Consider the following 15,948-nt stretch of genomic DNA (forward strand, 5'->3'; position numbering starts at 1 on the left):
TGGAGATTCTATAATACGTTTGTTTCTGGCTCAAATTTTGTTGCTTTTGTGGGCTGATCCCTTCCAATGGAAGATCAGCTGCCGCAGTAACTTAAATGAACTTAGTTGAAAAACGTCTCTGATTCCCAGTTGATGTGTGTACTGTGATTCAAAATTAAAAAGAAAATAAAGGAACATTTCTCCTTCAGAATTTTGTTACAAAACTTGATATAAAGAATTTTTGTAGTCAGCAAATCCTAAGTGGTTTGTAAGAGAACTTGAAAAAGTTCTAATAGGAAAAATGGTGGCATCCAACTGGTTAAAAATGAAGAAGCTTTTGCTGTGTTCCCTTGCACTTTCAAGTTAAATAGCATGATAAGGTATATTCCTTATGACTGCAAAGTTCAGATCAGTGATAAGTTATTTAAATACATGCAACAGTTTACTGAATGTTGAGCTTAATATTTTTAAAAATTTACATCAACTTACATTTTTCCCCTTACAGATTTTGTTTAATAGGTGGAATAGAATTCAACTCAATGCTTATCACTGTACATAAAGCAAGATTACATTTGCTCAAAGAGTCTGTTTATGGAAGATAGTCCAACCTCCCTTCACTAAACCCCAAAGAGAATGATGGGGCTAACCCGCCAGTGCCTTGTCCTAGCTCCATCATTCTCTCTAGTTTTACATCTAACACATCTCTAATATTTCCACTTGGGGAACTTAATTTTACTGGGTGCAAGGTATATAGGCAAACTCATCCATTAATTTTTTTGTCTATTTTTTTCATAAGTTTATGAACCTGAACTCAAAAAGAAGGGACGTTTTTTGCCATTATTAGCTGCCATGCAAAACCAAACCAAAAAAGTGTTCCCTTTTAACAATTCACTCCAATGAAGCTACTGCAGCAGAGGAACCACTGTATAACTCGTCTCATTAAGAGTCTGCATGGGCCTGGAGGGCTTGTACCATCGCTGCTCAAATCCTCAGCCTGTAATGGCTTTTTCTTCCATTCCTCAGTCCTGGAACTGTGTGATAACTTGCCCAGAAATTCTTCTTGTGGAATCTGTCTTTACATGGAAACGACTTGGCAATATTTGTACAGCAACTGGAAGAAAGGTCTTTGCTGAGATATACAAAGAGGCAGAATGTGTGTGGATCACCGATTAGACAAGGCGAATAGGAGCAGAATAGAAGAGGAATGGAATAGAACTCAAGGTAAGTCAAAGAAATTCATTTCACCTGTCTTTATACTCCAGTAGAAAATAGAAAATAGTGGGCAGATTGAGATTTCATGGTAAAATATAGAAAAAGAATCCTATTTAAATCGCAATTACAGCCGTGGCTGTTGACTTCCTATGATGGCATTCACAAAATGTAAAATGCCCTCATGTTTCCATGCTGTGGTAAGTTTGATAGTTCTAATGTTTCCTGAATTCCTCATGGAAGTTTCCACAGAAACATAAGACACATTTTTAGTAGCAGGTGAATTAAAAATGCCCCATTTTTAATCAGTCGGTACCACAGAAAAAAAAATGACAACATATTTACAAAAATAAGTCTTTTAAAAAGAGTTTAGCATAAACATGAAATATGAAAAATTCCAATATTAGCAGAAATCGTATTACTTGCAGACGTTACTGGAATTTACATTAAGTATTTAATATTTAACAAATCACATTCTTTTTTAATTTCTAGTCAGAAGTCTCATGCTAATTATTTCATTTTTTGGTCCTTTGTATTTTACAGAAGGGTAAATTCAGATTTGAGGAAGTGAGTCCACTCTTTCTTTTACACAACCACTTTTCTTTCTATCATGTTTGCTGAAAGTGTACGAATAACTCTGTAGAATGGGGAACTCAGTCAAATTTCATCTAATAAAGCTATTCGATACTAAGACTTAAACAAGAGCACACAAACAAAAATCTCTGAAGGAACATGGAAATAAAAAAGGTTTTATTCAGAGCTAAGCCTTATGATTTTGGGAAGATTAAGAGATTGTTCTGAAACTTTTCTGTAACGGTACAGTAACTTTTCCCAGTACAGAAAACGTGATCAATCTTACAGTGGGTAGTTTCCAGACATGTCACTATACCGAGTAAATCACATGATATCGCTGATTAGATTATCTAGAGGTGATCATATTATACTTACAAAGTCAATGGGAATTCAAAGAATGATTGTCATTCTAGAGATTGTTTAAAATTCCAACTATTTTCACAAAGTTATGGTCAGATAAATTTGTAATATGGGCATTTGAAGAAATTTAGTTTTTCCAGTTATTTCTAAGTGATTATTTTTGCACATACACTGTTACAGTTCTTTCTAAATAAGTTGGATCTTCCAGAAACCAATAAGCAGTATTCTGGGAAGATGGAAACCACGGTGGCGTTGTTTGCTAAAAACTCTCTAAATCCTTTTATTAAAACATACTTGACTGATTAATAACAAAACCAAAAACCTCATAATATCATTTATAAATAAAACAAGTGAAAGGGTTTTCAAAACTTCCAAAATATTGTGGATAAAGGCAACTTTCAATATTCATAAAAACTTCATGGTAGTAAAATGTGGAGGAAAGTAATGGGGTGTCTGATGGAACCTGAGAATTCTGAAAACAGAGAAATCCAAAAAAGCCAGCTGGGACTCAGGCAGGCCAACATGTGCCTGAGTCAACAACAGCCGACACTGAGAGTTTTGGCATCTCCAGGAAAGGGTAAACAAAAGAGCCCACGAGTTCACAGCAGGCCATGGACTTTCAAAACTTACCTTTCAGCACTCCCTGCCAGGACAGGGCCTCAAATTGAAAAGAAACAGCTGGCGTGGAATCAATATTGAGCAGAACAAGGACAAAAAAAAAAAGGATAAAGAAGGTCTAGATCAAAGTCCAGAGAAGAACACAGCCAGTGAACGCTCATGTTTTTGAACACTGTGCACATATCACAGAAGAGCAACCTCTGTGAAGTTAGAAGTGATCCAGCAATCCCTCTACTGGGCTTTTGTCTAAAGGAAAGGAAATCAGTATATCAAAAAGATACACCTCCATATTTATTACAGCAGTAGTCACAATACCTCCATCTTTATTGCAGCAGTAGTCACAATAGCCAAGATATAGAATCAACTTAAGTATCTGACAACAGATGAATGGATAAAGAAAATGTGGTGTATATTAATATACACAATGGAATACTATTCAACCCTAAAAAATGCAATTCCGTCATTCACGGCAACACGAATATAACTGAGGGACATTATGTTAAATGAAATAAGTTAGGAACAGAGAGTTAAACCCTGGATGTTCTCACTCATATGTGGAAGCTAAAAAACATTGATTTCATAGAACAAATAAGTAGAACAGAGAATACTAGAGACCGGAAAGGGGAAAGGGAAGGGGACTAGGGAGAGGTTTGCTAAAGAATTACAAAAGTACAGCTAGACAGGAGAAATAAGTTCCAGGGTTCTATAGCACTGTAGGAGGACTATAGTTAACAATAATACATAGTTTCAAACAGCTAGGAGGAGAACATAGACTGTTCCCCACACAAAGAAATGATAAACATTTGAGATGATGGATATGCTAATTATCCTGGTTTGATCACTATACATTATATATACCACAACATCACTCATCCCAAAATATGTACAAGTTATTGTGCGTCAATTACCAAAAAAATTTTTTTAAATGATACTCTGAGATATGACCCCTTCCAAAGTTCAGGACAACTCATTCACATAAAAATATTTCACGGAATATTATTTTGAGGTCAAATGCCATACAAAGTTATCATAAGAAACAAAGATATTAAGATGTAAAACATCTTTCCTACAGATGATAAAACATACTGTGTCCAGAATTTATTCCTTCCGGTGGGTTCTTGGTCTCACTGACTTTAAGAATGAAGCTGCGGACCCTCGTGGTGAGTGTTACAGCTCTTAAAGATGGTGTGTCTGGAGTTTGTTCCTTCAGATGTTCAGATATGTCTGTAGTTTCTTCCTGCTGGTGGGTTCATGGTCTTGCTGACTTCAAGAATGAAGCCACAGACCTTCATGGCGAGTGTTACAGCTCTTAAAGGTGATGTGGACCCAAAGAGTGAGCAGCAGCAAGATTCATTGTGAAGAGCAAAAGAACAAAGCTTCCACAGTGTGGAAGGGGACTTGAGCGGGTTGCCGCTGCTGGCTTGGGTGGCCAGCTTTTATTCCCTTATTTGGCCCCTCCCACATCCTGCTGATTGGTCCATTTTACAGAGTGCTGATTCGTCCGTTTTACAGAGTAATGATTGGTACATTTACAATCCTTTAGCTAGACACAGAGCGCTGATTGCTGCGTTTTTACAGAGTGCTGATTGATGCATTTACAATCCTTTAGCTAGACACAGAACACTGACTGGTGCGTTTGCAGTCCTTTAGCTAGACACAGTGTGCTGATTGGTGCATTTTTACAGAGTGCTGATTGGTGCATTTACAATCCTTTAGCTAGACACAGAGCGCTGATTGGTGCATTTACAATCCTCTAGCTAGACAGAAAACTTCTCCAAGACCCCACCCAACCCAGAAGCCCAGCTGGCTTCACCTCTCAATACCAGATACACTTGTCCACCAGCAGATTATAAGTGGAGCATGATGTTTAATAATGAGTAAAAAGACATTAAGGAAATATATGATGTATGAATACATAATATAAATCACAATTTTTCTACATTTTCCTGTTTGTTTAAAGTCATCAGTGAAGGGGCTGCATGTTCAGACCATATATATGTATATGTATATATATATATAATATATATATATACACATACACACACACATATGATATAATATATATGATATAACCACAAATGGATGAGGAAGAGATTGGAGGATGCAGATCCAAAATGTTTTGTTTTTTCTTAGGAATTTGATTGATGGCAGCACTATTAGTATATTATTCTGAAATGGTTCTGAGTATAATATAGAAAAAAGTAAATGAGTATTAGATATTTTACTTCTACCATTGTCTGTGTCCAAGTAAACCATATTTCACATTGCAGATGTATAAAAATGGAGACACAGATGTGAGATACAAGAGGCAGAGTTCAATCCTGTAGCCTCGTGTTTTAAATAGCAATATTAGAGCTGGGCATGGTGGCTCACACCTGTAATCCCAACACTTCGGGAGGTTGATGGGGGAGAACAGCTTGAGGTCAGGAGTTCAAGGCTGGCCTGGGCAGCAGAGCAAGACTCTGTCTCTACAAAAAAATTTTAAAAATTAGCCAGGCACAGTGGCATGCACCGGTCGTCCTAGCTTCTTAGGAGGCTAAGTGGGTAAGACTGCTTGAGCCCAGGAGTTCAAGGCTGCAGGGAGCTATGACCAAGCCACTGCACTCCAGCTTATGTGACAGAAGGAGACCCTATCTCAACAAAAGAATAAAATTGAAAAAATAAATAGAAATATTAAGTGAACTCAAGATGTATTTTAAATTTAATATTTGAGTATAGGTCATATATATCAATTATATATAGTTAAAGTATCTTATAAGAGTACATATCTTTATCTTCCTATATAACACACACCTGTGTTATATAGGATATATATACTTCTGGTGGGTTCGTGGTCTCGCTGACTTCAAGAATGAAGCCATAGACCTTCATGGCAAGTGTTACAGCTCTTAAAGATGGTGCAGACCCAAAGAGTGAGCAGCAGCAAGATTCATTGTGAAGAGCAAAAGAACAAAGCTTCTACAGTGTGGAAGGGGACTCGAGTGGGTTGCTGCTGCTGGTTTGGGTGGCCAGCTTTTATTCCCTTATTTGGCCCTGCCCACATCCTGCTGATTGGTCCATTTTACAGAGTGCTGATTGGTCCATTTTACAGAGTGCTGACTGGTGCATTTACAATCCTTTAGCTAGACACAGAGCGCTGATATATACACATATCACACATACACACATATATACACACACACACCACAGGTATGTATTATATAGGAAGATATTAGGAAAATGTATGTGTATGTATACGCACATAGACCTATATATACATACACACACCACAGATATGTATTATATACAAAGATAAAGATATGTACTCTCTCTTTCTCTCTCTCTCTATATATACGCATATATATATCCTGAAAGAGTTCTGAAACCTCAACCAACCCAGTGACACTGAGCATCTTAAGAGTTCAGACTGTGTTTTTTTGTTTGTTTATTTTTTTAGTATTTATTGATCATTCTTGGGTGTTTCTCGGAGAGGGGGATTTGGCAGGGTCGTAGGACAATAGTGGAGGGAAGGTCAGCAGATAAACACGTGAACAAGGGTCTCTGGTTTTCCTAGGCAGAGGGCCCTGCTGCCTTCCGCAGCGTTTGTGTCCCTGGGTACTTGAGATTAGGGAGTGGTGATGACTCTTAAGGAGCATGCTGCCTTCAAGCATCTGTTTAACAAAGCACATCTTGCACCGCCCTTAATCCATTTAACCCTGAGTGGACACAGCACATGTTTCAGGGAGCACGGGGTTGGGGGTAAGGTTATAGATTAACAGCATCCCAAGGCAGAAGAATTTTTCTTAGTACAGTACAAAATGGAGTCTCCTATGTCTACTTCTTTCTACACAGACACAGTAACAATCTGGTATCTCTTTCTTTTCCCCACATTTCCCCCTTTTCTATTCGACAAAACCGCCATCGTCATCATGTCCCGTTCTCAAGAGACTGTGTTGTTTTTTTTTTTAATACCATTTCTTGCCACAAGAAATCAAGAATTATTGGGGAAATGGCTGATTCCAGTTTTAACACAGAAAATGTACAAAATGAATGAGGAAGCTATATAAAATCAAAACTACTATGGCTATGTCAAATGAACTTAGGAGCCTATTTGTAGAGGTTCCCACTGGCCAAAGATGAGATCATATGAACTTTAAAAAGGATAATACTTGCAACAGATTACAATCTATTAAGCAGGTTTCCATTTGTGGATTAATAATTGTGTGTGTGTGTGTGTGTGTGTGTGTGGTTCACACATATACTAACTGGTTTTTTTTGAAGGATGATAGAATCTCAATTATTTATTTTAAAAATTGATAATTTATTTTAAAAATAAAAATAAATATAAATATTTATTTTTAAAATAATTTTAAATATTTTAAATAAATTTAAAATATTTATTTTTAAAAAAATTTTATTTAAAAAATAAAAATAAAAATTTATTTTAAAAATTTATTTTAAAAATATCACCACTTTGCAATCCCCGATGAATTAATGGTTCCAGATTTCAAGTATCAAAACGCACTAAAATCATTAAAAAGACTTTAAGGCATTATGCACTTGCTGTGACACCATCTTTTTTTTAAGTTGAGCTATGATTCACATACCCAAAATTCACCTTTTGGATGCATTTAGTATTTAGTGTATTCATAAAGTTGTGAACCATCATCTCATTCCAGAATATTTTCACCCCCCAAGGAGAAACCTGTTTTCCATTAGCAGCTCCTCTCAGTCTCCACCCCCTAACCCCAGCAACCACGAATCTGTATTCTGTTTCTAGAGATTTGCCTATTCTGGATATTTCATTTAATTGGAGCCACACAATTTTGTGACCTTGGTGACTGGCTTCTTTCACTTAGCGTAAATTATCCATGTTGTGGCATGGATCAGGACTTCACTTTTTGTGGCTGAACATATTCTACTGTAAGGATATGCCACTTTTGTTTGTTTAACCATTCATCAGTTGATAGATATTTGAGTTTTTTCACTTTTTTTGAATATTATGAATAATGCTGCTATGTATATTTTCTATAAAATGTACATATATGTGGATGTACATTTGGACATACATTTTCAATTTTCTTGAGTATATGCCTAGAAGTGAATTAATGGAGTCATATGAAAACTCTGTATTTAACTTCATTGAGGAACTGCCAAGCTGTTTTCCAAAATGACCACCTATAATCAATCTTGCCAAAGAAATTAAACCTGATTCTGACCAAGTCCCTTGATTCATCTGCCAATTTGCAAGAAATGCAGAGGACAGGGGAACATGTTGCTCTGCACCATGATTGGGCAGTCAGCAAGATCCCAACCGAGAAAATAGATTGGCTAAACTACTGACATTCTTCAACAGGTAAATTATAAGGAAATTAAAGGGATAGAGGAAGTATCTGAAGATCAAAACAGATTTTCAAAGGCATATCAAGCTTATTTTATTTTATTTTATTTTATTTCATTTCATTTCATTTTTTGAAACGGAGTCTTTTTTCTGTTGCCCAGGCTGGAGTGCAGTGGTGCAATCTCAGCTCACTGCAACCTCTGCCTCCTGGGTTCAAGCGATTCTCCAGCCTCAACCTCTTGAGTAGTTGGGACTGCAAGCATGTGCCACCACACCCGGCTAATTTTTGTTTTGTTTTCTTTGGTTTTCAGTAAAGACAGGGTTTCGCCATGTTGGCCAGGCTGGTCTTAAGCTCCTGACCTCAAGTGATCCACCTGCCACCACCTCCCAAAATGCTGGGATTACAAGCGTGAGCCACCATGCCTGGCCAGAAGGCATATCAAACTTTAAAGGGGAATGGGTAGATTAAAGTGTCTTGAGATGAAAAAAAAAAGTGAAAAGAAGCACATTTAAATAAACTGATATATTCTGTGTAAAGTATTGGTTATTAGTCAAGAAAATTGGTCCAAATAAATTTCACAAAAAGATGAGGATTTAAGTTTTATTCAGGTTTCACTTTACATTATATTTTAGTATTGTTTGAGTTATTTACTTGAAAATGTCTGATACTATTTTTTTCTTTTCTTATTATTTGTATTTGCATATATTTTCACGAATTTTTATGTAACTTCAAAGTAACCATTTTCAAGACTTAATTTCTTTTAAGAATAGTTTTAGGTTCACGGCATAACTGAGAATAAAGTACCAAGGTTTTCCATATATCTCCTTCCCCCACCACTGCACAGTCTCCCCAACTATCAACATCCCCCACTAGAGTGGGTACATTTGTTACAATTGATAAACATGTATAAATACATCAGTATCACCAAAAGTCCATAGATGATACTAGGATTCACTCTTGGTGTTGCACATTTTATGGGTTTTGACACATGTATAATGACATGTATCCACCATTATGGTATCATATAGAGTATTTTCACTGCCCAAAAATTCCTTTGTGCTTAACCAATCTCTGGTCACCACTGGTCCTCTTACTGGCTCCATAGTTTTGCCTTTTCCAGGATATCACAAAGTTGGAATTACACAGTATGTAGTCTTTTCAGATTGGCTTTCTTCACTTATTAATATGTATATTAAGATTCTAACCTGTCTGTCCATGGCTCCGTAGCCCATAAGAAACCAGTTCTTAAATCCAATCCTATATGTCTGTACTCTCTTGCTCTCACAAACAATAACATGAAATAATTTTTGGTTAAAAAACAATTTTTGCTTCAGAGACATTTTCTCCACCCTCAAATCACAAATAACGATAGAATATCACAGAATCAGCTTGAATTACAAAGATGGAAAAATTTTAGGTGTTTATTGTGATTTCTGAAAAAGGAATTCCATTCATCTTTGGATATTTTGAAATCATTAGGGCAAATAATAAATAATAATAATAATAATAATGTAATTAAGTGTCTTACATGGAAATACTTTTAGAATTTCCAGAATTGAAAGCCTGACTGTGACTAGGGAAAAATGTATTTTCTCTCTGAAAATGATACTTGACTGAATCTTTCTCATTCTAAGCTTTAAACCTCTCCCACACTCTGTAAGCTGGTTTTCCTTGTGACAACTGGAAAGGGAGAGCAAATTCATTACACTTTGGGCACTGTAATTTAGATAAAGTCAAAGAGCACCTTCCCTAACTGAAGTGATTAGAAACAGGCCATATGTTGTCATTTTCAAGCCAAGGTGTGTGGTCAGGAGAACTGGCTCTGTGACAAGAGGCTGAAAGTTTCTGAATTAGAGGATAGTGTGCACACCATTGAAACAGAAAATACTGTTTCCTCTTCCCATCACTTTGGTACACACGGAGAGTCATTTAGTAAAAGTAGGAGAACAGAGACGCTGATTAGCAGTACACAGTCAAGTGCATCGGTGGTGCAGTGGCCTCAGGGACACCTTGGTTTCTAGAGAATTTACAAATTTGAGAAATAAACTTTCAGGACGACCATTACAAGATGAGAGGGAAAAGAAGGACTCTGGATATTGCAAAGAGGAAACTGCTCCAGTGTAGTGGCATTAATATTATCATCTTGCATTTCCCTACAAACATCACTAACATAGACTTTAGGCTAAATTCTACAGTTGTTTTGCTTGTAAGCTCCCCAGCATCTCTAGTGGCAGCTATTATGCCCACTTTCAGTTCCTAGCTGTGTGCATTATATTTGCATTCGTGATTGCCCTGACTATTCACCCTTTCGCTTATCTACACCCTCTCAATGAAACTGCAGTGCCTTCTCTGGTTTCAGTGTAATTCTCTACCACTGCATTCAATCCGCTGATAACTTTGGCCAACAGACCGATGCAGAAGTGATGGTGCACTGCTTTTCTCTCTAGTTCTCAAGCACTGACTTGCTTCTGTATTCCTGCCTATTCTTCAGCCATTGCTAAGAGAAAGGCCTTGTACCAGGTGAATGATGAGAGATACACGGAGCAGAGACCCACAGACACATGACCAGTCCCAGCCAATACCAGCATTGCATAACATCGATTAGATGAACCCCACATATGCAAAAAGAATAAAGGTTTGCTGCTAAGTACCACTGATGTCTGCGGTGGTTTGCTGCATAACAGTAACTGACTGATATGTCATCTTTTCTCAAGCTAGCAGGCCTTGATTCTAGATGCTCCTGTGTAGAATGCTCTTTCTATGTTCTCCCTCACTCCTTTGTGAATAAATACTACTATCCATTATATCTTAGCTTAGGCATCACTTCTTCCTGAAAACCTCTCTTTATCCCCAAAGAGAGGGATAGGCACTCCTTCTCCTTCTTTCCTAACTTTCTGGACTTGTTTCAATCATAGGTATTCAAGATAGTTAAAAAGGCAGGCCACTGAGTAAGATAACCTGGGTTGAATGATTTAATTCACAATTCAAGTATTTCACGGATGTATGGGACACATTCTCTAAATGACAGTTTTCTCACTTTTATAATGGTTTTAACCTACAGTTTGTGATAGAGTCTGAAGCACACGACATACACATCATGTTTAGTACAGTGCCCTGTACCTAGTAAAGCACTCATTAATTCTTGGGTGCAATTATTATTACCATATATGGTAGTATACTGTTTACATTAAAGCTCTAGCTGCCTAAATTACTCCAATCTATGAAGAAAACATCCTCTAATTAAGTATCTGGCTACCCTAGCATATAGTTCATATAAGTAGGATGGGTTAAATGTTTGATTGAGTCCCCTAATTTGTCCCAACTCATGTTTTCTTTACCAGTTTTGAAATGATAAGTTGGTTCACTATCATTCCTCTCCAAAATCAGAAAAAAAATTCTCTCGTTTTTATTATTTTGAACTTAAGAATTGTAAAATACCTGATGTATTTCAGTAATTGCAATTATTCTTATTTGTGCTCAAATTCTCGTCTTGGGCCATAGGAAATCTCTTTACATTAGATGCTGAGTTCTTTAACATACCTTAGTAGTTTCAATAATTTCCTTGGTTTCTGATTTAAGCATATTCTCCAGGCCTATCTTGTAATTTCTCTACCCCAGCTATTTCTCTAAAGCTCCCCAGTTCCTTTTATCAGAAATGGCAGAGGCCATACTCCCAGTGTTATGAGTTTTGCTACTGATTTGACTCTGATTCTGGGTATTTTCAATAGACAGAATTAGAAACTTTTTTTTTAAGTTGATAGATGAAATTGTATGTATTTATTTTGTACAAAATGATGTTTTGAAGTCTATATGCATTGCAGAGTGGTTACATATAGCTAATTAACAAATGCATGACCTCGCATAGTTATTGTTTCTGTGGTGAGGGCACAACATCCACCATTTTTGTGTTTTTCAAGAGTACAATATGTCGTCATTCCCTACAGGCACCCTGCTGCACAATACAGCTCTTGACCTTATTCCTTCTATTTGACTGTAATTATGTATTCTTTGACCAACATGTTCCCAACCCTCCCTCCCCTCTACTCCACCTTCTGGTAACCACCATCCTACTCTCTACTTCTATGAGACCACCCTTTTTAGATTCCAAGTATGAGTGAGATAATGTGGTACTTGTCTTTCTATGCCTTGCTTATCTCATTTAACACAATGTTCTCCAGGGTCATACAGGTTATCACAAATGACAGAATTGTCTTATTTCTTACGGCTAAATAGTATTCCACAATGAATATATACCACATCATCTCTATGCATTTATCCACTGATGGACACTTAGGTTGATCCTATACCATGGTATTGGGAATGATGTGGAAATAAACATAGGAGTGCAGCTATCTCTTTAACATACTGATCTCATTTCCTTTGTATATATACCCCGTAGTGGGAGTGCTAGATCATATAGTAGTTCTATTTTTAATTTTTTGAGAAACCCCTATTCTTATCCATATTGGCTATACTAATAGAAATATTTTAAAGGTATATTCCATACAAATTGAAAATTCATCACAAGTAAAACTTTGTATTAGAAGTTCATCAGAATAGCTTCTTATTTTTCTCATCTAGTCTAACTACAACATTCCAGACTTTGCAAGTGAATTCTTTTTTTTTTTTAACTTAAAATACCTGATCTGTTATTTAGCGTGTATGGGATTCCTGAATACAGGTTGGTATGACTTCTGAAATAAAGTGGAGAGAGATCATCATAGGATAATAAATCAAGAAAAAAATCACCTTGTCTAAATTATGCCATGCCCTTGATTAAATTGTTCCCAGTCTCTTTCCCATTTAAGGACCTTTGGACATGCAATTTTATTATTTTTTAACAATTAACAATAATTTTAATATTATCAAATATCCAATCGTCTTTTAAATGTCATCATAAAATTTATTTTGTGTTTTAAGATTGTTTGAATCTTGATCTAAATAAGTTCCATGGGTTGTGATTCTTTTAACTATCAGTTTCCTTTGCATCTCTCTTTGTTTTTCTTTGAAATCTATTTGTTTAAGAAACCAGATCGTTTTTCCTGTAGAGGTTTCCATACTGTAGATTTGGCTGATTGCATCCCTATCCTGTCCTTTAATATTTTATTCTGTCTCCTGTATTTTGTGTAACTTGCCATTTGAATCTATATTTAGGTTGACTTTTTGGCAAGAATACTTCATAGGAGACCTGTGATGTCTGGTTATCTCCATTTGTGCTATTAGCAGACATTGCTAATCAATGCCACTATCCATTAATTAATTAAGAGTTGCCGGATAATATTCCAATTCTATCATTTCTTCTTGATTTATGAGCTGAAAAGGTAAAAACTTTAATGGATTGAAGCACGTATGTTTAACTCCATGAATTCACAATGATACTAAATATATTTAGTTGGTCACTTTTGGAGTATTCAATGTTTTGAAAACTGTTAAAATAATTGTGCCATTTTATTTTCGTGGATTGCATTTCACCTGAACTCTAACCTTGAATTGTTATTATTTATTCATTATTCTTTTCTATTCAGCTTAAATTTTACTCTAAGAGTTCTTCTTCTTCTTCCTGCCCTCAGTCTAAACTGTATTTTTATGCCATACTGACTTACAATACTTTCAGCTTTCCTTTAACACTACCCATTGCAATTGGTTAACTGGCTCGTGATCTTGTTTAAGAATTGTCTCCTCCAGTAAACTCTAAATTCTATGTAATCAAATAATTTGTTTATACCTCTCCCCCAATATCTGGTATAGTTCCTTAAAACATATGTTTAATAAATAAATACAGAAATAGAGCATTCATTATTCATCCTAATAGCTAAGCTAAAGATCTTCGGTCAAATAAAACAGAGATCAAAATTGGTTGTGTAATACAATTATTTTAAGATTCTTTGTAGCTCACTAGGAATTCTAGTAGGGTTGTCGCCTCACTTTGCTAGTATTTGCTTTTTGTTTTTGCTTTTACATTCTACACAATCTTTATTTAACCAAAGAGCAAAATGGCTTAATCCCCACTTGTTTATACTTCATAAGTGCTGATTTCATTCTCAGTATATTCAGTTGAGATTGGTTGGCTAATCCCAGGGGATAGATGTACTATACTATTCTGAGAAGTTTGTTTTTAGGTGATTACTTCCAGAATTGGGAAAGATCTGGCTCTACTATAGCCTCCATGAACTCCCAATTTTACCAACTTAATCATATGACAGCTTGACCTAGGGACCATATATTGAGAGTTTGATAAAAACTTAAGAAGAAATTAATCATTTTTTCTATCTGTTCTTGAATCCCATATCACAAATTGAAATACATAGGGAAAAACTAATCATGATACAGTCACATTCGTGTGTTTACTAATATGGGCTGTGAGGGAAAACCGCCCTAAATGTCTCCTGTGGAATGTAACTAAGTTATACTAGGTTACATTTGTAAATTAATTTGAGTGGATATCTCTCTTTTATTCAAGTGATTATTCCCAGAAATGTAGGCTATTCATATCTTTTTTTAAACCGATGAGGTTATTCACTAATAAATCATCATATCAACTGCGGGACACAGAAATTCTTAAAAAATATCAATTAAGATATTTGAGATATCTGAACATACTTAAACTTCCACGTGTATGTATGTTTGTATGTATGTATGCAAGTGTGTATGAATGCATGAATTTAACATTATTGGGAGAAATAGCATTCTTACTCATCTGTCATGTAATGGAAACTATCCTTCAGATGTTAATTACTCCTATACAGTCAATATCTCCCATCTCACTACTCCCTTCTTTATGTTTCTAACAAATATATTTGAGTTTTAGAGAATAAAAAGAGATGATGTTTTTACCATTATAAAATATAGTTTTTGAAATCGACAGCCCATAGCCATATGTTGTTGATGAGGTTGAACCCACTTCCACAAGGGTGAAATTTGATTTGTCAAAATTTGTCAACACAGTAGCACCCCTTTGTAATCATCATTGGTTCAGGTAACCCAAGCCTAAGTTTTCTTCAGTACATGTTATTCCGCTGGGCCCAGGGAATAATCACAAGTGAGCCAATCAGCAAGTTCAGGGCTTCCATTTAAAGACTGCGGGAAGTGACATATTCTCTCTTACTACATGTGAAACAAGTTTGCAAACCCAATTCCTGCTGAAAGTCATCTTACTCTCATGAGGACAGCCAACCTCAAGATGAAACTGCCATTGCAAATGGCAGCACACACAACCAAGCACTCCTAGACCTTGTCTAACTGCCTCCATTGCCCACTGAACTACTCTAGTCCTGGGATGCCAGTTTTAGGCAATCTCAAGATATTCACCTTGTTCCCTGGGGGTATCAGTCTCTATCTAAATAGAGCTGTGGTGTTCCCTTAAAGTTGATGGATTTCCATGTTTCCAACTTGCTACATCTCCTTAGTTTCTTTATTTAGATTGTCTCCATATTATTATTACATCTTCATATTACGTATGCACTTTGGGCCACTATCAGTATATAATTTCTGACTCCATCCTTTACTCAATAACTATTTGTAAATTATAATTTTATAGCCTCAGGTATCACAGTAAATCAATAACAGTTCATTAATGTTATAGTCCAATTATTAAGCAAGTCCACTGACAGCCATTAGCATAAATTACAACAAATATGACAGCCAGAATATTGATCCTCTCTCCATGGGCACTATATTAATGATGATCACCCTGATTGATCTGTAATCTTCAGGTGCATGTAGCCTGTAGATCCTACCAGTCTATCCTGGGCAGATATGAAATTTAAGTTTGTCTGTTAATGTTATTTGGAAACAGAAGTCACAAAAGCCCTTTTCCATTTCTCTTGTTATTTGTCTTAGTACAACGCAAGATTAGCCTTAAAGTTGACTGCTGTCAAGTTTATTCATT

The 15,948-nt window shown here is 36.0% G+C and overlaps 1 long non-coding RNA gene across 3 annotated transcripts in view; it reads left to right on the top strand.

Moving 5' to 3' along the window:
- The first annotated feature begins 1,009 nt into the window (after positions 1–1,009).
- The window catches only part of LOC129143475 (uncharacterized), a 432,563-nt gene continuing 417,624 nt past the window's right edge, over positions 1,010–15,948 (top strand). For all 3 annotated transcript variants that reach the window (XR_010155488.1, XR_008546931.1, XR_008546930.1), the window contains exons 1-2: positions 1,010–1,200; positions 3,812–3,899. This is a non-coding gene — a long non-coding RNA (uncharacterized LOC129143475). The remainder of the gene's footprint in view (positions 1,201–3,811; positions 3,900–15,948) is intronic.

Source organism: Pan troglodytes, chromosome 2 (assembly GCF_028858775.2).
Source record: "Pan troglodytes isolate AG18354 chromosome 2, NHGRI_mPanTro3-v2.0_pri, whole genome shotgun sequence".
Lineage (NCBI taxonomy): Eukaryota > Metazoa > Chordata > Mammalia > Primates > Hominidae > Pan > Pan troglodytes.